The sequence below is a fragment of the Magnolia sinica genome, chromosome 1, assembly GCF_029962835.1.
Source record: "Magnolia sinica isolate HGM2019 chromosome 1, MsV1, whole genome shotgun sequence".
Lineage (NCBI taxonomy): Eukaryota > Viridiplantae > Streptophyta > Magnoliopsida > Magnoliales > Magnoliaceae > Magnolia > Magnolia sinica.
In genome coordinates this window covers 98,164,560-98,188,994 of record NC_080573.1, presented here as the reverse complement: position 1 = coordinate 98,188,994, position 24,435 = coordinate 98,164,560, and positions in this window count along the sequence as shown.

Below are 24,435 nucleotides of genomic sequence, written 5' to 3'. Positions count from 1 at the left end.
CGCAAAAGTTTAGAATGACCCATCCATCAATTGTGGATATGATCTATTGTTTTCTTTGATGGATCAGATCCGTCGTTTAGTATTTGCAATAGATTTGATGTAGCATGTGATGAATGAAGTCCATCGTAAATGTCGATTCGTTTTTTTGGTTATTTTGGCGTAGTGTGGTCCTACATAAGGGCTAACACGTATACAGTCGTGTCGGTGGCTACAATAGATATTTAAAAGGTTTTCTATAGGCTCACTAATAACCTATGCGGTCTTACACAAAAATTTACACGTACGCACCCATGTTAGTGGCTCCCTCGGTGACTTCAAGGGTTTTCTATAGGCTAATCAATTACCTTTGGTTAGCTGTACGCAATAACTAATCTATGTACACTCCCGACGAAGGCAATCCTACACAAGGACCTGTTTGAGTTTGGGTCGTAAACTTTGTACTTAATTGTACACAAGGAATGAGTATATGATAGACTCAAATATAAACTCTTATTAGTTAGATTAAGCCTTGTTGATGTGCCTTCTTAAGATACTTGATCAATGCTTCTCCGCACTTGAATCAACTTCTCTTTTGTTCAAACTTTAATATCGATCTTCTTCGGCTTCAAACGATTGATTACCTAAGTGATGTACTTATGAAGTGCAAAGGTAATGTGAAAGTTGGGTTGGTTGAATCTCGTACAACTAATGGCTTGGTTCCAATTTGGAGATTCACCTAGATGGGCATTCTAGAGAATAATAGACAAGAGTTTACTTATAAGGTTAGTTTCTAATTTCTAGAGAATGCAATATTTCATGTTCATCTTCAAATGGAATTTGGAATGTTCATTAGAGTGGTGAATCACAAAGAAGATGACATGGATGTCTTTGGAGTAGAGTCTAGGAGTAATGGGAAAGAGTAGGATACATTAGGGCTTTTAAATCACCACAAACTATCATTTGCAAAGATGTTCGAATGCTCCTTATATAAAAAATAGATTTGTAACAGATAAAAAATGGGCAGAAAATAGCTACTTTGATTGATCGAGCGATCTTTCATTTGATCAAAGTTTTACAAAAAATAAAATAAAATGTTTAGATTATTTTTTGGATAGTTTTGGCCATTCTCAATTGGACTTTCGATCGATCGACTGGACCCTTTGATCAATTGAATCAAATCGATGAACTACTGATTTGATTGAAAGTCTCTAGAATTCTTTTGATTGAGTTTTCTGGTTTTCAGTAAATCTGAACTTGTGTGAGCATAGCTTATATCATGTTCATTTTAAGAAAAAGACTTGGGATAATCAAACAAAGATTTTCTTATGGGAGAATGAATCATCTAGATGAAGGTTGTTTTGGAACTAAATGAGTCTAAGGCTAAAATTACCAAGGCACCTCAATTTACCTATTGTCTTCAAGCCTTGATGTTTTAAGTTTTCGAGTCTTTGGTCTTCAATATCTTCAAATGGAGGCTTAACTGACTCAAGACTTCCTAGAACATATCATTGACAAATCGAGGCACTAGCAATCTCCCCATTTATTAATTATGTAACAAAACTAAACTAGACCCTAAACAACTTAAAATATTGCATGTCAAATATTACAATGATTTACAAAATAAATATAAGATATAACATGTAGACACTTGCAATGCTCCCCCTAATTTCATCAAATCCTTGCAACAAAGTGAACTTTTAAAATGAATTCAACACATGTTTTGGTGGGATCTTGATTTCTCCCTCATTTTTTTTCAGTAAATGACAAAGAGACAATTCCATGGTTATACCAATAATCTCAAAATTATGAAAATTTCTATAAATCATAAATCTACCTATAAGCACATACTAATAAAGGAATATATAAAGGGTGCATATAAACATTAAACTCATGGAGTATACATAATGTGGTAATTCAAAAGATATACCTATCAAGCAACATGACCAAGATAGTTTAGCAAAATTAAAAATAAGAATGAATTAACTTAAAGATAAACTAATAAAAAAAAGATAAAGATGTTAAGATCATCATATTTACCTATAAGCGCACATAGAACATCTAAGGTCACCTATCTCTCTTCACAACTAACTAGGGTGTAAATTTCCTAAAACCCGGATTGTTTTCGCGAGAGAATTTCTTCATTGAATTTATCTCTTTTAGGTGAGATCTTATTTGGAGATCAATGTTTGGTAGGGGATTTACCTATGCGTTTCCTACCCTTCTTATTGCCCAACTAAGCATTTTCTTTATTTTCTTATTCAGAAGAGTAACTTACTTAATCAACTCTCTCATATGATTGTTCATTTTGAGAAGGGTTAGAACTTCTTCTTCCTTCCCGGTGACCATTTAGGATGACTCCTTTATTGGTGTGCCGATTTCTCAGTCATGAATGATATATTTACCTATTCGGTTTAGGACTGAGGTGGATTGTGGCCTTTTAGAAATGAGGCATCCAAACTTTAAGTTGCTCACATCTCCACAATTATGACACACAAGAGAGGCTCTCGATCTACTTCTAGAAGTGTTAAGACTCAAATATTGCATATTTAACCCTTCAATTACATTAGTTTTCCTGACATTTAATTGATAATTTGATTTAATTATATACATTTTTGTCATGCGAGGTGATTCGGAAGCTTATGATAAATATGCGCTTAAAATGATGGATTTAGAACTCAAAAGAAGATAATGAAGAATTGAAGATTTAGAGGTCATTAATGAAGAATTCACATGCCAAAAGATCCAAAGAAACTAAGTGAGAAATAAAGAGAATCGAAGATTTGAAGTGAAGAAAAGAAATCCTGAAAATTGTCCTAAAAAAAGATATTCTGAAAATCCGGAACTAGAAAAACATAATTCTGAAATAGTTCTAAAACAGACTTCAATGGCTTTGAAGGTGCAATCGAAGCAAGTTGGATGTAATCGAGAATTTCAGGATATCTCAAGTTAATCTCACTGGACAGTTTTGGACAATTTTTCAATAGCATCGAAGGTGCAATCGAAGGCGTTACATGGAGCTTATGTGGAGTGTGTAAATTTGAGGCGGTTTGTGGAATTTTCCAACTCGGTGCAAAAGTTGGAATTCCACAACTATAAATAGGAGTCCCTATGATATTCCAAATCATCTTCTAAGGGTTTGGAAAGGGAGAGGATGCCTATGTGTGGCGCCAGCAACGTTCTTCTACTTTGATTTCCTCACCGGTTTTAGTTGATTCTTTTTTTTGTTTTTTATTCTAGAATGTTAGTCTTTTCATGCTAATTTCTTACCTAAGGCTAAGGGATGAAACCTATAATTTATTTTGATGTTCATCTTGCTTTGATTCAAGTTTATGTTGAACTTCCACTGATTTCTAATTTAATTTAAGGAATATTTCCAAATTTCTATGATTTATTGTGACTTTAATTACAGTAGATTCTGTGGAGGCTTTTGATTTATTCTTAATCTATTTGGAGTTGTGGAGATTTACCATTTGGTAAATCCTGTTGTTCACCATTGTTTCCTGGGCATAGTAGGATGATGGAATCCCTTCCAATCATTGCAATAGATCTTCATGTGTGAACTACTCTAACAAAACTCTAGATTTTTTTTTAATAGCTCCATCATCTGATTGGATAGAATAAGACTTTGATTCTAATCGAGTTATTGTTGAATCAAGTAAATTAATATTGAGATTGCCTTAGGTGGATTCCTATATCCTTAGTATTTTATCTTTATTATTTCAAAATCTTTTTCTATATCGCTTGATTAAAAACTAAGACAAATCAAATTAGATTTAGATTAGTTTTAGACCGTGCTCCCCATTCCCTGTGGATTTGACCTCGTTCTCACCGAGTTATTACTACATTGTGACCCTACACTTGGGGTTGTGAACAAGAAGCAGACAAGTCATTTGTGATCACTGAAGGGGTAGATGTTATATGAGTTTTCTTATTATGGTCAAAACTTCTCATATACCTAGAAGGTTTACCCATACCTAAAGATTTTCTACTTGGTCCTTTTGGGCAACCTTAGCATTGGCAAGATAAGTTCAAGTTTGGTAACTTTCAATCTTAGCTCTTGCTTTTCAAATTTAATTGTATCAAATTCAAATTCAAGACCAGTGTATCTCCCTATAGTCTTCTCAAGGTCAGACTTGAGATTTTCTTGTATTTGAATCAGAGAGAGATTTCTAGTTTTGGTTGCTCAAGTTGGTCAACCAATTGAATCTTCCCGGCCTTTATTAAACCTAACTTTTTAATGAATTTCAAGCTTCTAGTGCAAAGTAGGTTGTGGGTTTTTTGCAATTAGATATGTCCTTCATCTTCTTCTTCTTCATGAAATGATGTCTCTTCTTCTTCTTCCGAGGTGTCATAGTCAGAATCTCCTCCCAAGTTTTCAGGGAGAGAGGTAGTGATGGAGGCCATTAGAACTCTAAGAGATCCAAGGTCTTCATCACTGTGGGAATCATCACAATATGATTCAGACTTTTCAGAATCATCACATGTTGCCTTACCCTTTCCCTTTGATCTTGGCTTGCTAGTACATTTAGAGGCAAAATGATCATAATTCTCACAATTGTAACGTTTGTCATCTATCGGTTTTTTTTTGAAAGATTTACTATTCTCTTGGGTTCAACCAATTTATTGATCGAACCCAAGGGTTGACAACCCCAACTGCAGGGTTGTGATGTAGTAATAACTCGTGAGATTAATGTCGAATCCTCAAGGAATGGGGAACACGGCCTAGAACTAGTCTAACAGTAAAGGTCTGTTTGGGTTTTCAATCTAGTGACTAGAAAAATAGTTTTAAAACAAATAAATAAAAGATTAAGGATCCAGGAATCCACTTGTAGTAATCACAATATCCAATTTGATGATTTAATATATAACTCAACTGGAATCGAAGTCATATCCTATCCAATCAAAAGATAATTTGGTCCATTTATTATAATACCAATAAGAATATGAATTTCGATTGGATGATTCTCTAATAAAGCACTCAGATCTCAATCACAAGGAATCAAAAGCGTATAAAGCACCATTAAGTAACAATAGATCAATCAATTATACAGATTGAATCCTTCTCTAATTCAGGCTAATCAATTCTTAAATCAAAGCATTTATTGTATTTGGAGGCGACAATAAATTCAAAAATAAATAACTCAAAGACTTCAAAGTAAATCTAAATCAAATCAATTCATTATCATAATTCAAACCATTGTTAATGAATCACATAAAGTAATTATTGTGATTGAACTAAAAGCTTCATTCCTTAGCCATAGCTAAGAAATTATCCTAACATGGCTAATATCTTAGAGAGAAAATAAAAGAAAAACTAAAAAGATAAACTAGATTTGAGGGATCGAAGAAGGACGACTTTATGAAAGCTTCGTCATTCCTAGGTCTTTCTCCCATGTCCTAATTCGTGCTTTGGAAAGCTTAGAACACCCCTTTAAATAGGAAAAATCGTACCGATTTAGAACCAACTTCAATTTTAGGCACTTATGCTACGCTTCGGTTGCACCGACGACAACCTTCGGTCACAACAAAGTCACACCGAGTGCAGTTAAAGATTCCTTTGACTGCAGCCAAATTTCATAAAAATCTATCCAAAGTCTCTATCTCTCTTTAGGTCGCACTGAACTCTCTTTCGGTTAGACCGAACATGGCTTCGGTTGCACCTAAGTGTCGAGCCAAATTAACTCTGAAAATCATCGTTTCTTGCCGGACTGTTCCGTGCACATTCGGCCGGACCGAACCAAACTTAGGTAGGACCGAACAGTCTATTATTCATGTTATCGCACTTTATAAATTTTCAGGTCTTTTCATTATCATTTGTCTTTAAGTTTCTTGGATCTTTGGCATGTGAAATCTTCAATAACATTCTCCAAATCTCCAATTCTTCAGTTATCATTCTTTTAAGCTTTAAATTCTCCTTTCAAGTGCGTATTCATCTTTAGATCCAAAATCTCATCACATTATATCAAATTAACAAAGCTAATGTAATTGAAAAGATAAAAATGTAATATTTAGGCGTCGTCACACCCCCAATACGCATCTTTAGATCCAAAATCTCATTGCATTATATCAAATGAACAAAGCTAATGTAATTGAGAAGATAAAAATGCAATATTTAGGCGGCGTCACACCCCCAACCAACGTTTTATTAGTCCTGAGCAAAACATGCGAAAGATATTTAGAAACCAAACAAATAAATTTCTTATAACTAAAACAATTCTAAAAACAATTTAGATGATAGAAATCTAAAATTCTTTAACGGAAAGCATAACTTCCACCTAAACTCTAGCACTTGGTAAACATCCTAATCAAGTTCAAAACATTAATCCTATAATTGAAAAATTCTATACATTGAGTTCCATAAGTGCATAATGAAATCTAAACTTATCACAACCAAAAGTTCAACTCTCTACTTTCATGATAACGTTGATAATCAAAAGAGTATTTAGCATAACCAAAACTCTTTTCATTTTTCCATCGACGACTTTCACATTATTTTCAATTTTTTATTTCTTTTCATTTTTTTTTCCATAATAGTCATTCATGGAACGTTAATAGGTAGCCCCTTTTTCACGACAATTATATTTTTAAAGTTGGGCATTACTTTTTCTTCTTTTTTAAATTCTTTTAGTGAACATTATGGACAATTTTTTTAGGCTTGATTCTTATCATTCTCAATAATCATCAAGTTAACAATTCAATATCAAAATAAAAATTTAATGTATAAGCTAGATGTGACATGTGAATTACATGATTTAATCAATATTTAAACTTTCAAATCAAAGATTAAAAGAAATTCAAATTTAATTTTGAAATCTATCAAATAACTAAAATTCGTTCATCCAAAATCATCAATAATAGGTATCTTATCATTTTAATATCTGAATTATCTTCAAAATCACTTAAATTCACAAAAAATATTAAAAAATTAAAAAATGTTAGCTCAAAAATTTAAAAATTCAGCACAAATTCAAATAATTTTCAAAGGAAACCTACCCCCCAACCTAAATTCCACATTGTCTTCAATGTATAAACATATGCAATAAAAGCAACATTGAGAGCAATAAAAATAAAGAGAAGAAGATGAAAAGTACCTAAAAGGCGACTAAAAGATAAGCTATCGCAAACTTCCTACCAATTAGTGTTTCAACAACTAAACTAAACTAATACTAGGAAAGCAATAAATTCCTAATATAATAAAGCAAGGGAAAAACTTTTCATTCTGGATAGATAGGTTCCTCCTTTGGCCAGTATCTTGATAAATTTCTCGAGGGGTTTCTCAACATAATCATCCAAAAGTCCATTGTACCGTAGGCCGGGATATCTTGAAGCATTAATGTCCAAAAAATTTATAAACCTCAGCATAAAATCTTCTTTTGTTGCTCTGAGGTATCTATCTTTTATAAAGTTCACATTTGGTAGAAAAATTGTTAATGTTAGTGCACCACATTGAATCAAAAACTACAATCAATTAAAATTCAGAAAAAACTCTTTAAGAAGTTTATTCTCCATTTAATCTGAAGTTTTAGACTTCGGTTATAATTCCTACTCCACCTTTGATGATAAACATGTCAGATTGGTGGAAGGAGGTTTTTCAAAATAATGATTCTCCCGGTTAGTGTCAACTACGGAGGTATTGCTTTGCAAGGCATTCACTACTTTCTTTACCATATTATCATTAGAATCCTCAAAGTGTGCCAAGCAAACTTTTATAGAGTTGGGACATCTAGTAAAAATGGGCTCGCTTTCCACAATGGAATCAAACATGTCATATTGGTGTATTATATCAACATTACCATGTTTGAAAATTTTCTTGTGTCCCCTTATCATTAACTAGAAACTTAGATGAAATCAACCTTTGGAGAAACTAAACCATAAGCTCTGTGCTCAACAAGCGAGTTGAGATCACTCTCCTTGCATTGTATTACTGGATTGGGCTGAGGTTGGGCTAGATAAGTTTCTTCCTCATTAATGAGGCATGATTGAATTCTTTGAATGGAGGATGCAAACATATCTAATGATATTCTGATGTCATGGAATGTTTGTATGATGTTTTGATTTACTTGCTCTTGAGCATCCATGAATCTCTAAACCGGATCTTCTTAGGTTGTTTCTAGTTGGATCTCATAAGTAGGAGACCCAAGGGATAATCATTAGAATCCATGGTTGGTACACCTCTCCAATTTAAGCTCTGATGGTTCCACGACTCAAGATCATACGAGTCATAAGTGAGTGTACTCAATGGTTGATGATAAATGTTCTCACCCATATAATCACGCATTGTCTTCTTAACTAGTGGAACATCATATCCTGTTCGGCCCTCGATCGTGGCTCCAGTTACTTTATAAGACATAGGGTATTTCCTAACATAATGATCTAACAATCCTTCAACCAATATCTCATCTCTTAGAAGTTGATTAGAGTATTCTCGTATCCACTCCAACATGAACATGATGAAACCCTAATTTTGAATATAAACTTAAAAAAATCCTACAGAAAATAAAATCCTATAGCCATATGGAAAGCAAGTAGAGGGAATGAGGAGGGATGTAACCAGAAGAGAGGAACTAGACTGAAGATCCTACAAACAAAAATATGTAAACAATGTTAGTAATGTTAGAAGAAAAAAAAAACCCTAAAAACAAAATTATGAAAATTCTAAAAAAACGAAAACCTAGATTAGTTTTTGTTTTTTTGTTAGGAAATAGAAAGACCTAACCTAAAATAGAAACTAAACCTAGAAAACCTAAACCTAATTGTGTTCGCGCCACTCCCCGACAACGATGCCAAAAACTTGATCGAACCCAAGGGTTGACAACCCCAAGTGCAGGGCTGCGATGTAGTAGTAACTCAGTGAGACTGAGGCCGAATCCTCAGGGAATGGAGAACACGGCCTAGAACTAGTCTAACACTAAAGGTTTATTTGGATTTTTAATTCAGTGAATAGAAATAAGGTTTTAAAACAAATAAATAAGAGAGTAAGGATCCATGAATCCACTCATATCAATCACAATATCCAATTCACTGATTCAATATATAACTCAATTGAAATCAAAGTCCTATCTTATCCAACCAAAAGATAATTCGGTTAAACCAATTATTAACACCAATAAGAATATAAATTTCGATTGAACGATTCCTTTATAAAGCACTCGGATCTCAATCGTAGAGAATCAAAAGTGTCTAAAGCACCCTTAAGTAACAAGAGATCAATCAATTATACATATTGAATTGTTCTCTATTTCAGGCTAATCAATTGTTAAATCAAAGCATACATTATACTCAGAGGCGACAATAAATCCAGAAATAAACAACTTAAAGTCTTCAAACTAAATCTAAATGAAATCAAGTTACAATCATCATTCAAACCATTGTTAATGAAATAAATTAATTAATTATTGTAATTGAATTGCAAGCTTCATCCCTTAGCATTAACTAAGAGATTGACCTAACATTGCTAACATCTTATAGAAAAAATAAAAGATAAACAAAAAAGATAAACTAGATTTGAGGGATTGAAGAAGAAGGACAAATCAGTGGAAGCTCTACCACCCTTAGGTCTTTCTCCCAAGCCCTAATTTGTGCTTTAGAAAGCTTAGAACACCCCTTTAAATAAGGAAAACTCACACTGACTTAGAGCCAACTTCAATTTTACGCACTTATGTTTTGCTTCAGTCGTACGGACAACAACCTTTGGTTGCACCGAAGTCGCAATGATTGCAGTCGAAGATTCCTTCGACTAGAGCTGAATTTCATAAAAATCTATTTGATGTCTCTGCCTCTCCTAGGTAATACCGAACTCTCCTTCGGTTAGAGCGAATATGGCTTCGATCACACCTAAGTGTCGAGCCGAATTAACTCTAAAAATCACTATTTCTTTCTGGACTGTTCTGTATACATTCAGTCAGACTGAACCAACCTTAGGTGGGACCGAACAGTTTGTTATTCCTATTATCATACTTTGTGATTTTTTTAGTATTTTTTCATACTTTGTCCTTTGTTTTCTTAGATCTTTGGCATGTGAAATTTTCAATAATATCCTCTAAATCTCTAAATCTTCAATGATCATTCTTTTAAGCTTTAAATTCTCCTTTTAAGCGTATATTCATTTTTAGATCCAAAATCTCCTCGCATGTAGAAAACATATATAATTATATTAGATTAATACTTAAATGTCAGTAAAGTTAATGTAATGGAGATGATAAATATGCAATATTTAGGCATTATCATTTACCTTTTTGTCATAACATTTTTCTCTATTCTTTTTGAAGAACCTCATAAATTCTTTAGTCATTAAGGTCACTTCTTACTCTTCATTTTCATCACCACAGTCATCTTTAGATATGTTTTCTTGTGCTTATGTGAAGGTTTTTAAGACATTGTATTTTTTCTTAGAGGGTGTTTCTCTAAAGTGTAGTTTAAATGTACGTAGGAACCTATACATTCTTCTACCTTCATGCTATTAATGTCACTACACTCTTCTATTGATGCTATTTTGTAGGTAAATCTATCTGGTAGGGACCTAAGAATTTTCCTACATATACAGACCTCCAGAACTTGTTCTCTTAAACTCCACATGGAATTTAGAATAAAACCTTCATTAGAGACTCATGCTCTTTCATTTTAATATTATCAAATTGTGTGGTTAAGAGATGAATCTTGGAATGCTTAACTGTGTTGGTTCCTTTGTGGGTGGTTTCTAAAGTATCTTATGCTTGTTTTATGATTTCATGTGTAAATTCTTTTAAATTCATTAGGAAAAATGGCACAATAAATAGCATTGATAGCTTTGGCATCATAGCCATATCTAGCTCTCTCATCAACACTCCATTTGGATTTCTCTTTGGGAGTGGTGATGGTGACACCATCAATCACGGTTTGCTCCATCAGCATATGCCAACCTTGGTTTATAATTTTCCAAACCAAATGGTTTAGGGATCTCAAAAATATCCCCATCCATGCCTTTCAATAGCCATAGTTGGATCCATCAGAGTATGGTGGTCGTTTAATGGAACTCTCCTCATTGTTAGACATCATTATAAGCACTTAACAGATCTTACTCTATACGGTTAAGTCCTTGAAGAGCAACCCACTCTGATACCAATTGAACTTACGTAAATTATCTAACAGGATACCACGCCACTTGGAAGCTTGCGAAGCTTAACATTATGTCTAAGTAGTCTTAGGGGGTGAATAGGACCACCTAAAATTATTTTCTCAAACAATTCATTTAAGTGAATCCAATATCATAAACTACAAAGGTACAACTATATGATCAAAGTAGTCTTAGGTGTGAGATATGAAATATCAATTGTGTGTGCTACAAATTAAGTGGCTAGCATACACTTTAATAATGCATCTATATGAATTACACTAATTCATTCACAAACAAGAATAAAAATGCATCTAAATAAGCAATCATAAACACAATGATGTATAGTAGTTTAGTTAAGTACCTACTTCATTCCAGAGGGATGCACTCAAACTCAAGTGTACTGGATTTCACTATCTCAATTAGTTTTCCATAGGTTCACCACAAACCTATATGTATCCACCTGTGTCAGTGGCAGTCCTACATATACACACTTGTGTCATGGACACGTATACACCCATGTTGGTGGCTGTTCTAAATAAGGACCTACACTTACACACGTGTGTTGGTAGACACGTATACACTCATGTCGGTGGCTCCCTTGAAGATTCAAGATTTTATGTAAGCTCACCAATAACCTATGCGCTCCTACACGTACGAAGCCGTGTTTGTGGCTCCCTTAGAGACTTCAAGGGTTTTTATAGGCTAACCAATAACATTCGATTAGTCCCACACAAGAACTAATTTACGTACACTCCCCCCAAAGGCGGTCCTAGACAAGGACATGTTTGAGTTTGGGTTGCAAACTCTATACTTAATCATACACAAGGTAGGAGTATATGATGGACTTAAATATAAAATTTCACTAGTTGTAGTTGGATTGAACCCCATTGATGTGCCTTCTTGAGATGCTTAATCAATCCACACTTGAATCATCTTCTTTTTTGTTCCTCTGAACTTTAATATGAATCTTCTTTAGCTTCAAACGATCGGCTACCTTGAAGATGTATGTATGAAGTACCAAGATAATGGGAGAGATGGGTTAGTTGAATCTCCTACAACAAATGGCTTAGTTGGTTCCAATTTGGGGATTTAGCTAGATTGGTATTCTAGAGAATGATAGATAAGGGTTTACCTATAAGGTCAGTGTTTAATCTCTAGAGAATGCGAGATACCATATTCATCTTCGAATGAAGCTTGGAATGCTCATTAGAGTGATAAATCACAAGGAAGATGACAATAATCTCTTTAGGATAGATCCTAGGAGTAATTGGAAGGAGTGTGATACACTAGAGCTTTTAAATCATCAAAAACCATCATTTGCAAAGAGGTACGGATGCCCATCATATAGAAAATAGATTTGCAATGGAAAAAAAATGGGTAGATAACAACTACTTCAATCGATCAAGCGATCCTTCAATTCAACCAAAGTTTCATAGAAATGTTCATATTATTCGCTAGATAGTTCCGGCTATTCTCGATTGGACCTTTGATCGATCGACCAGACCATTCGATTGATCGAATAGAATCGATGGATTGTCGATTCAATCAACTGTCTCAAGAATTCTATTGATTGAGTTTTCTAGTTTTTAGCAAATCTGAACCTCTATGAGCCTAGATTATCATGTTCATTTTACGACTAAGGCTTGGGATGATCAAGTAAGGATTTTATTATGGGAGAATGTATCATCTAGAGGAAGGTTGTTTTGGAACTAAAGGGGGTCTAGGGCTAGAATCACCTAGGCACGCCAATTTACCTATTGTTTTCAAGCCTTGATGCTTTAAGTATTCAAGTATTCAATCTTTAGTGTCTTCCAATGGGGGCCTCAATTGATACAAGACTCCCTAGCGCACATCATTTACAAATCGAGGCACAAACAACAAACTTCACATTGGCTAACGAGAAGCCAGCACATGTTGGCATATTGGTGCAAAATATGGGAGTGAAATGTACTCACACCAAGAGAGATTGTCAGCACTTATCTCTCAACGACACGTAGCCTTTCAAGATGAGCCATACTCAAAGTCGTACACACGTCTACACCAAAAAGGTGGTCATCACTCGTAGGGCATCTGACTGACATATGCCACACATGTGTGACTTTTAGTGTATTAAAGAAGTTTCCAAAAGACCTACCGATGTTGGATTCTTTGTAGTCTAACATATGGCCTAGTCGTCTTGGATTAACCCAAAATGAAAATGTTTCCAAAGGGACGTCTGAGACTCTCTCAGAGGTAGCAAGGAATAAGAACAAATTATAGAAAGTTGTTAAAAAATAAAAGCAAATCACATATGATAGCATTGCACACTAAGGATTCCAAATCCTAATAGAATAAAACCGCTACATAATTGAAAGATTCATGTGTAAACTATAGGACTTACGCGCGGCACCGCACCGCTTCTTAGAAGCTTATAAAAGCAGTACTCGAAGAAGAGATCCAGGCCTTCGCTAACAACAATCAATCAATCCTTTTAACTCTACACTACTTATCCTTTTATCCATGACGATTATTAATTTTAGCTTCTTAACTTTGTCGCAACGCTTCTGTCCAGCCATGTTGCGGCAAATCCAGAGCCATTAGTTTAGCTTAGTTTCTCTACTATTCAACGCACCACTGCAGTACACACTTAGGAGTATGTTAAATATCCATGGCACCCATCATTGGATTTTCTCAATTATCGAGTTCTTGATACATCATCAATCACATCTTGTTGACTTTATGCCACGACCGTCTGGTAATCTCCACAACCGCTTTTGCTAGACAAGCTACAATTGAAACTCACACACCCCACACATATACACGCCTAGGTGCTCGAACCCATGACCGCATATTGAAACTCTTGTGAGTCTACCACTGAGCCATAGGGGCGCAGATGATTTAGTGCTCAGGTATGAAGTGTTGGGTCCTTTGGAATCTAAGCGCAACAGATGAACATATAATTCAACTTTCTCAAAGGATCCATTCCTAGGGAACCACTGAATGTAGTAACCTCAAATTTAACAAATATAAATAACTATATATAAGGTTCAAATCATACTTAGACATAATTGATGGTGTAGACAATCTCGACAAAGTAAATTTGCCAATAACGATCTCCTAAACCAAAGTCTCTTCTTGATCTTTCACAAATGAAGGGACACCTAAGAGAGAATGTATTTCTTTTGGTAGGGCTGAGAAAATAGAACAACTATCTACACAAGTAAACTACACATAAGGAAAATAAATAGGCTAAGGAGATTATGGAAATGAGATGATGAATCTCTCACATTTTCTCTCTTCTTTTCTCTCTTAAAGATAGGACATCCAGGGGGACATTTTATAAGACATGTGTTCCATTGGAACCTTTCGTGTGCCTATTTTAGACATCAGGGTCAATCACATTGTCAATTACCGATTTTGCCCTGAAATTTTGTGCCAGTTTTACCTGATGTTGAGTGTCATATATTGTATATTTACCCCTATTTATATCTTGGTTTTATCAACATGATAATGCTTAATGAGTACATTTTATACATGTTTGTATTGTGAGGTGAGTCTGAGAGCTTGGATTGAAAATAATGTTAAAAGCATGGATTTGATGCTCAAGAATCACCAAGACAAAGGATGGATCTTATGAGACCAAGAATGAAGAATTCACATGCCAAAGATCCAAGGAAACCAAGTATAAGTGATGAAGAAAAGACTGGAGAAGATAGCTTGATCCACATAAAGAAAACAGGACAGTTAGGTTTGACCGAAACCCAGTTCGGTTCGACTAGAATCGCACAAAACAGTCCAGCAACCAACGATGAAATTCAGGGCTAATTCGGTTCGACCAAAGGATAATTTAGTTCGATCGAAGGAAGGATTCGGTGTGACTAAAAGTGCACAAAAAGCTCCAGTGAAGAACGATGAATTTTAGAGTTAATTCGGTTCGACCGAGGATTAATTTGGTCCGACCGAAACCCAAGCTTGGTGTGACTGAAATCGATAGGATAGGACTTCGATTTTCAAATTGTGCTTCAATTATTTTATCTTTCAGCTAGATAGGATAAGACTTCGATTCTAGTTGTGTTTATTAAATCAAGTAAGGTAGCATCTTGATAGCTACAAATGGATCCTTGGCACTGTAGTTCCCTTTGATATTTGATACTTTATTCACAATTACTCTCAATTATTCCAGATTTATATTTAGATCTTCTTCTAGTTTTAGTTCTAATTATTTTCAGAATACGTACAAGTTTAGTCCCTGTGGATTCGACCTTGGTCTCACTGAGTTATTACTACATCGTGACCCTGCACTTGGGGTTGTGAACACCCGAGACCTCTATCGTAGAGACTGCATCGGTGCTGCGATCATAATGTCACATGGCACGTCCCTTTGCAATACTTAAATTTCGGCTTTACAATACTCAAATTTCGGATATGAAAGAAGATGATATCAAAGCATAACTCGGGAATACTTGTGGACGATTCTACATTTTTGTTATTGGCCATTAGAATCTTTAATCGTGTGTGGTTGTAAACTTAGAATCACTAAGATTCTTGTTTGAAAGGGCATAGAAATTTACCATTAGACTTCCTAGTTTGTGAATGTATTCTAAATTATCGCTCGTTGAGAACTTAAAAACTTCTAAATGTAGCACCTTGACAAGTGTGCTTTGCTTGGGGTTGGATTGTTAAGAAATTTTGAGGACAAAATTTTCTTTTAAGAGGGAAAATATGAGACTCATGTTTAGTTGGAACTTTCCATATGCCTGTTTTTTACACCGGGATCAACTAGATTATCGATCACTAATCCCCCCCTGAAATTTTATGTCATTTTGATTCGAGACATCTACCATTGCGATCGCACCGGTGCTACGATTGCAACGCTGCACAACACGTTCCTTTATAATACCCAAATTTGGGGCAAGACACGTTTAATCTCTCTCCCCAGGGTGGAAGTCTCCTTTATATTAGGATTTATATATAAGTAGAGGTTGGGATTTCAGGTCGCAATCAGTATGGTGCTCTACCACCTTATGAACTTTGGTGTAACCTACTATAAAAGAATCCCATGAATCCGCCTCTCACATGTATATGCCTATGATTTAAATCCTTCCAATATCATGGCCATCCACCTATGATATAGATCCCACGTGGATCATGAAGTAGACCATCAGATCATCAAGTGTGATTAAAATAGTTTGAACTATTAGAACAAAACGTTTATAGTTGAAAACCTTTAAAAACTCAATTACAATTTTTTAAGTGTTGGGCCAAGTGGAAAAATCAGATGATGAGTCCTTGATTTAACAAATCTTTCCCTATACAAGTTCCATGGTAAAACTAATGGATTACCTATTGGCCTGTGCAAGAATTAATGAACCTTGATAGATATACCCAACATCACTAATTTTTAGTGGCCTTTAGAGAACATCACAAAGTGAGCCAAAGCTACCTAACCAAGATCTAAGACCCTCGCAAGTCCTTAGGTCTAAGGATTGATAAATTAATGTGAGCAGTCAGGTCCTTAATCTATGATCACACTCGAAGCTAATGTGCCCCTAAATTGTTGACTTAAACTTTGATCAACCAATGTGAGTGTCCAAGGATCCAAATCAAGATCCCATATCCATGGTTATATGGTAAAAAGGAACGACCAACGCTAAGTCAGTTTCTAATGATGACGACCTTCCATCCTGACGCAAGTCAGTCCCCTCATATAAGATGATCATACATACTAATGATTGATGTCCGCATGTGTCTTAAGCATCTGTGTTGGCCATGTCTCATCTAGGTACTGAGATTCATAGAACACAACTCTCCCTAGTCAGTGACCAACATATCCAATCTTAAGTTCTCAAAGACAAGGATGTACGAGGTACTCCTCACTCAACCCATTGAATGTAAGAACAATGTAACACAAGATATATTTAAGTTTATAACATACATTGAGGACTCATGATTATTAAGATCAATTGCTGAGATTGACTATATCACATGCACATGACCTGTAGATTAGGGCGCATATCATAGAACCGATGTCATATTACACGCTAAACTGATAATGTTAACATACGAGTGACATAATACAAATACAATGTTTAAAATTTTAACAGGAGAAGCACATCCATCCATAAGGGGTGGAAATTAACTAAGGTTGTTTAACATGAATGTCCTCTGATATCAAAGAAGAATCATTACTATGTCCATTTCCATTAACTAAGAATTTTTTTTTAAAGTCATATTATGCACGCACAATCCAACCAAGGGAATACTTGTGAGTAGATTAGGACCTATTGGTCCACATCCCTTGGTGTACCTTTGATTGGTATCATTTGAGTAATGCCTTATATTCAATCAATCAAAAGAAAATACAAGCAATTAACTCTCAATTTAAGGTAATAACCATCTCGAACATAGTGCCCACAATCAGATGAGATGAAAAACTTCGTTCCATAATTTACATGTACATGCAAAGCAAGTGTGGAAGCCATCTTAGAAACATTTATTCATCACACATCACCAAGTAATACGCCCAGAGCCGTTGCTCTTATCACTACTATCTAACATGGGTGGTATGTATTAAAAGAGTATGTGTTTGACAATATATCATGCCCATCTTGAATTCAATTGATAAGGCATTTAAGAGGCTACAATAATTACGAGTACTCTAATGCTTTTAGTAGAATTCTTGTGACTATTACACAATATCTTTCTTAGGTTATTGAAGGAATCCAATGCCATTTTCCTAACATGGAATACCTTATAGAGTGGAGATAAGGAGTATTAATCACATAACATGTCAAAGATGAATCACAAAAGAAACAAATAATCAAAGAGTAAAATTAATGAGGAAGAATTATATAAATCGAATGAATCATTAAATAATCATTTCATAAGAAAACGGTAATAATAAAAGATCCATAAAGCATAAATAATTAACCAAAATAGATCACCAGGGTTGAAGACCCAGTACCTAAGTCTTCCTTAAACTCTATTCTATTTTTATCCGAATTACCCTATGATGTTCCTCAGCTCGTAGCTAATGTATGCATGCCCTCTGCATCATTTTCAATCATGTTCTTTCTAACTTTATGTCTAAGTAAATTATTAACATTCTCAATCATGTTCTTTCTAACCTTATGTCCAAGTAAATTATTAATTTGTCAGATGAGATGATACATTATTTGGAATTCATGAAAAGTAAGAAGAGAGAAATTGCCCTCTTCTTCAGGAAGACTAAAGTTACGGGACGGTGACAAGACGGACTGCGTTTACTCAAATTTCAAATTGGTGGGCCACATTAGTGTATGTTCTTTTCCCAAGGCTTTTAAAGCTCTTAAATAGGCTAGGATCACACGAAAAAGGCCTGACAAGCATGTTACCCATTAATATGAAAGTTCGAAAACTTCGTTCACTCAACGCCAGTTCCCATCCTGCATGGAGGGATGAGCGGTGGAGCCATCTCTGTCATCTCTTCACCCCACATCTGAGTGGTTGATGTTTCAATCATGTTCCTCTGTCGAGTGGGCCCCACCATCATGTTTTAAAAATCACACCATTAGATAACCTTCCTCATTTTTCTATCCTGAATGTTTGACCAGTAAGCGATTTGTTTTACACCATTTACTTCAAAGGCCTCTGATGAGTTTACTACGTTAATCCCGATCTATGATTATTTTAGACCCTTTTTCATCCACGGTGGGGACAACAAGATGTACGGTCCGAAACGATATGTCATCCTGCCACGTGTGCTGTGGAGAGACAGCTCCATCATATTTCCAGTTCCACAGTATCAACAGCGCCATCTTCCTGTCTCGTTTATCTGAAGCCCATTTGACCATTTTTGTACGGTCAACAGCTTCTGTTTTTTTTCCTTTTCCTGGATGGAAGCACGGAAGCGTATCAATGGAGTTGGGGCCATAGGTAGTAAAAGAACATGAATGATGTGGGGACCATCCACAGATGCCAACACCTAAAAGCTTGATTCAGATAACGGGCCCATGAGAGTAAAAGTCATGACAATGTGTGCAGTTGGACACAATACCTACACACGTTCTTTTTCAGTGAATGCCGTCAGATCTTATAAATTAGAGTGCGGATCGTCTGTGTTGAAAGCATAGGTGAATTCTGAGTCTTCCCTTTTTATTGCTCCGCATCAGCGCCGATGATTAAGAAAAAATAAAAATACATACGGATTTCAACAAGGACATTTACGAGCATTGGTACAACGATTTTCTCTCACCGAAATTCCTGCATAACGAATCAACGGAATGTTTCAACGTGTGGAACTTCTGTGGCCCCGCCCTAATGTATGTTTTAGATCCACACTGTTCATCCATTTTCCCCTACCATTTAAGCACATGAGCCCAGAACAAGACAGGTGTAAAGCTAAAGCGGACCACAACTCACAAAGAAGTGGCGATTGAACGAAAACTATTGAAACCTTTGTAGGGCCCACCTTGATATTTATTTTCCATCTAACCTATTCATGACGTCATACAGACTTGGATGAAGGGAAAACATAAATATCATCTTGACGCGAGCCTTCTTAATCCTCGAGAAGTTTTCAACAGCAGATGTCAAATTCCCTTCGACGAAGGGGAAACATAAATATCATCTTGACGCGAGCCTTCTTAATCCTCGAGAAGTTTTCAACAGTAGATGTCAAATTCCCTTCGATGAAGGGAAAACGTAAACATCATCTTGATGCGAGCCTTCTGAGAAGTTTTGAAGAGTTGATGTCAAATTCCTGCTGTTTCATGTAGTCTGTTCCACTTGAGCTTTGGATCTGCCTCGTTTTTGGAACCATGCCTAGAATGATCTAGAAAAATGGATGGACGGTGTGGATATAACACATACATCATGGTGGGGACCACTGAAGTTCCACGCGTCCAAATTTCCTCTCCCTCGGCTGGGTACTGCCAACTCAATTTTAGGGCATCCGTTTTGGACGGGTTGGGGGGTGCCACCACCACTAGGCTACCTGGCTTTGTAGGCTGTATGTTTTCTATCCCTGCCGTCTATCTATTTTGGTAGTTCATTTAGCACGGGAGCCTAAAAATGAGGTAGATCTAAATGTCAGGTGGACCACACTAGCCAGAAACAGTGGTGATTGAACTCCCACCGTTAAAAGTGTCTTAGGGCCCACTGTAATGTTTATTTGCCATCCAATCTATTGATTAGGTCACATAACCCTGGATACGAAAGAAAAACACAAATGTCAGCTTGATACACAACTTCCGTAGTTGCCCGGAAGATTTCAACATTAAGAATTCAATCTCCTCAGCTTCACGTGGTGTGGTCTATTCGAACTTTTTGATCTACATCATTTTTTGGCTCGTGCACTATAGGAGCTGGAAAAAATTGGATGGACGGCAACACATACATCATGGTAAGTGCCACATAGCTTTGACACCCAGCTAGCTGGCTGGCGTTGGTTTTACCAGGTAAACCCTGTGGTGTAAGAACTACGTGGGAACCACTATGGTGTAAGGACTCTGTGGAACCAAACCACGGTGGCCCGTCGTGAAATGACCATGTGAGACCACAGTAGTGTATGTGTTTTATCCATGCACTCCATCCATTTTAAATTTGCCAATTCAATTTAGGGCATGATCCCAAAATGAAAGGATATCCAAAGCCCAAGTAGACCACACCACATAAATCAGTTGGTATTGAACACCAACTGTTGAAAACTTCTTAAGGCTGTAGAAGCCTTGGATCAAATTGATGTTTGTGTTTTGCCTTCGTCCAGGTCTTTATGACCTTATGAATAGGTTGGGTGCTAATAAACATCATGGTTGTGTGGACGCTAGAAGGAGCGAATTCCCGGAGGGTACGAGAGATCTACTCCCTTCTTTTCATTTTGTGCCTCGCTCAAGAGCTTTTGCCAAAGGGGGTGAAGGTGTTATATTTGACTAAAATCACCACTAAGCAATTATTACGATTCTATAGTATGTTAGAGCTCGTAGAAACACTTAAGATTGAGAACCCAAAGATTCTTAACCCTAAGATAACCCGTAAGTTTAAGTTTCAGAGATTCCAATTAAGGGACCGCGGTTACAAATAGGGAAGGTATTAGGCACCCAATCTACCCGTATAGATGTATAGTCTTTACTTCACAAGATCTGGCTAGTTTCTGAAGAATAAGGGATAGTTTTCGCGTGTTGTAAATGTAATGCGATGTAATGGTAGAGGTGTTTGATCGATCCGAATTTCTGATGGGTAGGATCTGACTATGTCGGCAAGCCGCAAAGTATACGTTCAAAACGATCACATATAAGGTGTATGTATGGGATGCTCGATGCTGTGCTTATGATAAAATGATAACCAACCGGCTAAGGTTTCTAGTGGACTTGCTGCGAGTATATCAGCAGGTCTTAAAGCATGCGCCTGCCAGTCAGATATGATGGAAAATAATGGAATGTAATGTATATGCTAAAACGATGACTAACTAGCTAAGGTTTCTGATGGGTAAGATCCGATAATATCGGCAAGCCACAGAGCATATGCTCGCCAGTCAGATATGTGAAAACGATGAAAAATGCACTATTATGCTAATATATATGAGGAGCAGAGGGTTAAAAAGGGAATGAATGTTGCACGATGCTGATGCATTGATTTGATGAAACTAATAAAGGCTTGAACAGTTAGATGAACAGTAGTGTCGCAAGGCTAGATTAAGTGGCGTAGATTTGAACTTGGGTGGCTCAAGATGCTTAAACTCTGGCTAGGCTAGGCTCTCTCTCTCTCTCTCTCTCTCTCTCTCTCTCTCTCTCTCTCTCTCTCTCTCTCGTACACACACACACACACACACACACACACTCTCACTCTCCTTGGTGGAGGGATGGCTAAGGATAAGAGATGTTTAGTGTGCGTGTTCTCTGATAAGAAGGGGAGAGAGGCAATTTATAGTCTCCCACCCAATTTTCTGGTAATTCTTGGTAATCATAGGGGAAAAATATGGTTGAATGGTTGGGATTGGAGATTGCCACATGCAATCATCTTGTGGGTTGAATGATATGGTAAAAGGGTAATTTTGAGTAAGGAGATGTGCATCGGAGTAAACGCACCTCAACCGCACACTTAAAGTTTGAAAAAGGAGAAACCCACATGCTTGAGGGATGCTGCCCGAAAGAGGAGGAGTGTTACATGGCCAGTGGCAACTTGGCTACCGCCTGTCCCCACTTGGACTCCCTACTTTGGCAGTCAGCATCCTCTAAGCGTGTGGAGGCTCTGCTATGAGGGTTGTTGCTTTAAGATTTTGGCTATTTCTCCAATTGGGCTTGGTTTTGGGCTTAAGTAGGTGAGTTGACTGGGTTGTGAGGTTGGGTAGGCCGACCAGGTGAGTTCACTCGCCGAGTTGACTCAAGGCTCTAAGGTTTTGAGTTCTTAGACTTTAGGGTTAAGCTGACCAGGTTGAGTGGGTTGAGTTTAGGGTTTAGGATGGGGATTCCTATGGTTTAGGCTCCTAGGGTTGGGGTTTATTATTAGGCCGACTAGGTTGAATTGGTTGAGTTTAGGATTTAGGACTAGAGTTCTTGGGGTTTTGACTTTTATAGTTAGGGTTTAGGATTGGGGTTCGGTTGTCCATCCATCTATTTAAACTTTATTAGCTTATCATCCTTAGATGAAGTGTCTACAGGTTGGCTATAGAAAGGTTTTTAACTGTGGACATCACTGTCCCACTATTTTTTGGAAGTGGTTTACTTGAGCTTTTGGCTTTATCTTGTTTTTTAGCTCATACACTAAAACGACCTTGCAAAATGGACGGACGATGTGGATATGACACATGTATGATGACGGATCTCAGAGAAGTTTGTCACGTCACCACATCCATTGCTACCTTAGATACTGTGAGAGACTGAAGCGGGGCACCAAATGTAAGAATACACATGTGAGCAAAGTCTAAATATTGATGTATTCTGATTATTTATTTTTCAAAAATTCATCTCACCTTATCCGATGTCATAACCGGTGACATGGACCAATAAGAGGAGCCGCTCAGGAATTTGTTATGCCTTCAGCACAGACTAGCTGTACTATAAATTAATTAATAAGAAAAACATAGATACTCCAATAGAGCGTGATGAGTGATACACAGGCACACAAAAATGATACAGGACCATCTGAATTATGTATCTTAATTTAGATTGATCATAAACCAAATATTATACTTGATGAACTAATAAGGCTGTCAACGGGCCAAGCCTTGGGTTAGCTTCAAACCAGATTTTGAAACTGTCCGAGCCAGGCTTATTTAAAATTTCAATGTTGCTAGGCCTGAGCTAGGCCCATTCACAACCCTATTAAATATAGGAGTAGTGGACATTTAGGGAAATTGACCGTACTAACCTTATGTACTGTCAAATTCCCTAAAGAGATACAACTATCCAAATATTCTGAGGGTGGCCCTCTGAAAACTTTTATAAAATGTAACAGATGAAAATGCACTTGTTCTTGAGATCAATAGTTATACGATTTTAGAGTGTGGAAGAAGTTACATTTTATTTCAATCCTGAGAATGTGATGTGGATGGAAGCCTTTATGAGCCTGGGAAAGGCCAAATGTTGCGTTTATTCACTTTTTACAGACCTTCTTCTTCTATCGTTTTCCTAAAAAAGTTAAAATCAAGGGACTAACTACCAGAGAGGGACGTTGTTTCTCCTTGTCATTTCTCTCATCTGAAAGTTTCTTCCACTACGAGGTTAGTATTTTATTCTAGGCATTTGCTAAGGTAAATGAAGATCAAAGTGGAGAAGGTGAGGGTTTTGGTTGTCACGTGAAGTGATCTTACTGTAGGGCACACCTTGATCAAACATTCATCATTGATAAATGAAAACCACAACTTCATGTTTTGATACCTTCCACCCTTTAAGAAAACAAACCTCGACCATTGACAGTGACAGCCACGACCCTTCATAGTTGACAACCACGACCCTTCATGTTATAAAACAACGACCCAGATGAAGGGTCGTGGTTCACATGCACATTGGATCATGGTTGTCATCCACAGCACAATGGGTGTCGTGGTTGATAACCATGATCTACTGTGGATGACAACCACGATCCATTGTACATGTGAACCACAACCCTTTATCTGGGTCATGGTTGTTAAACACAATGGGTCATGGTTCACAACTACGATCCAACATGGATGACAACCACGATCCATTGTGCATGTGAACCACGACCCTTCGTCTGGGTCGTGGTTGTCATGCACCCTAGGTCATGGTTCACAACTACGATCCAATGTGGATGACAACCGCGATCTATTGTTCATCATAACCATGACACACAAACCACGACCTATTGTCCATGACAACCATGACCCATTGTTCTTCACAACCATGACCCTTCGTACTGGCATCGATATATGGTCCTACCTCCCAAAT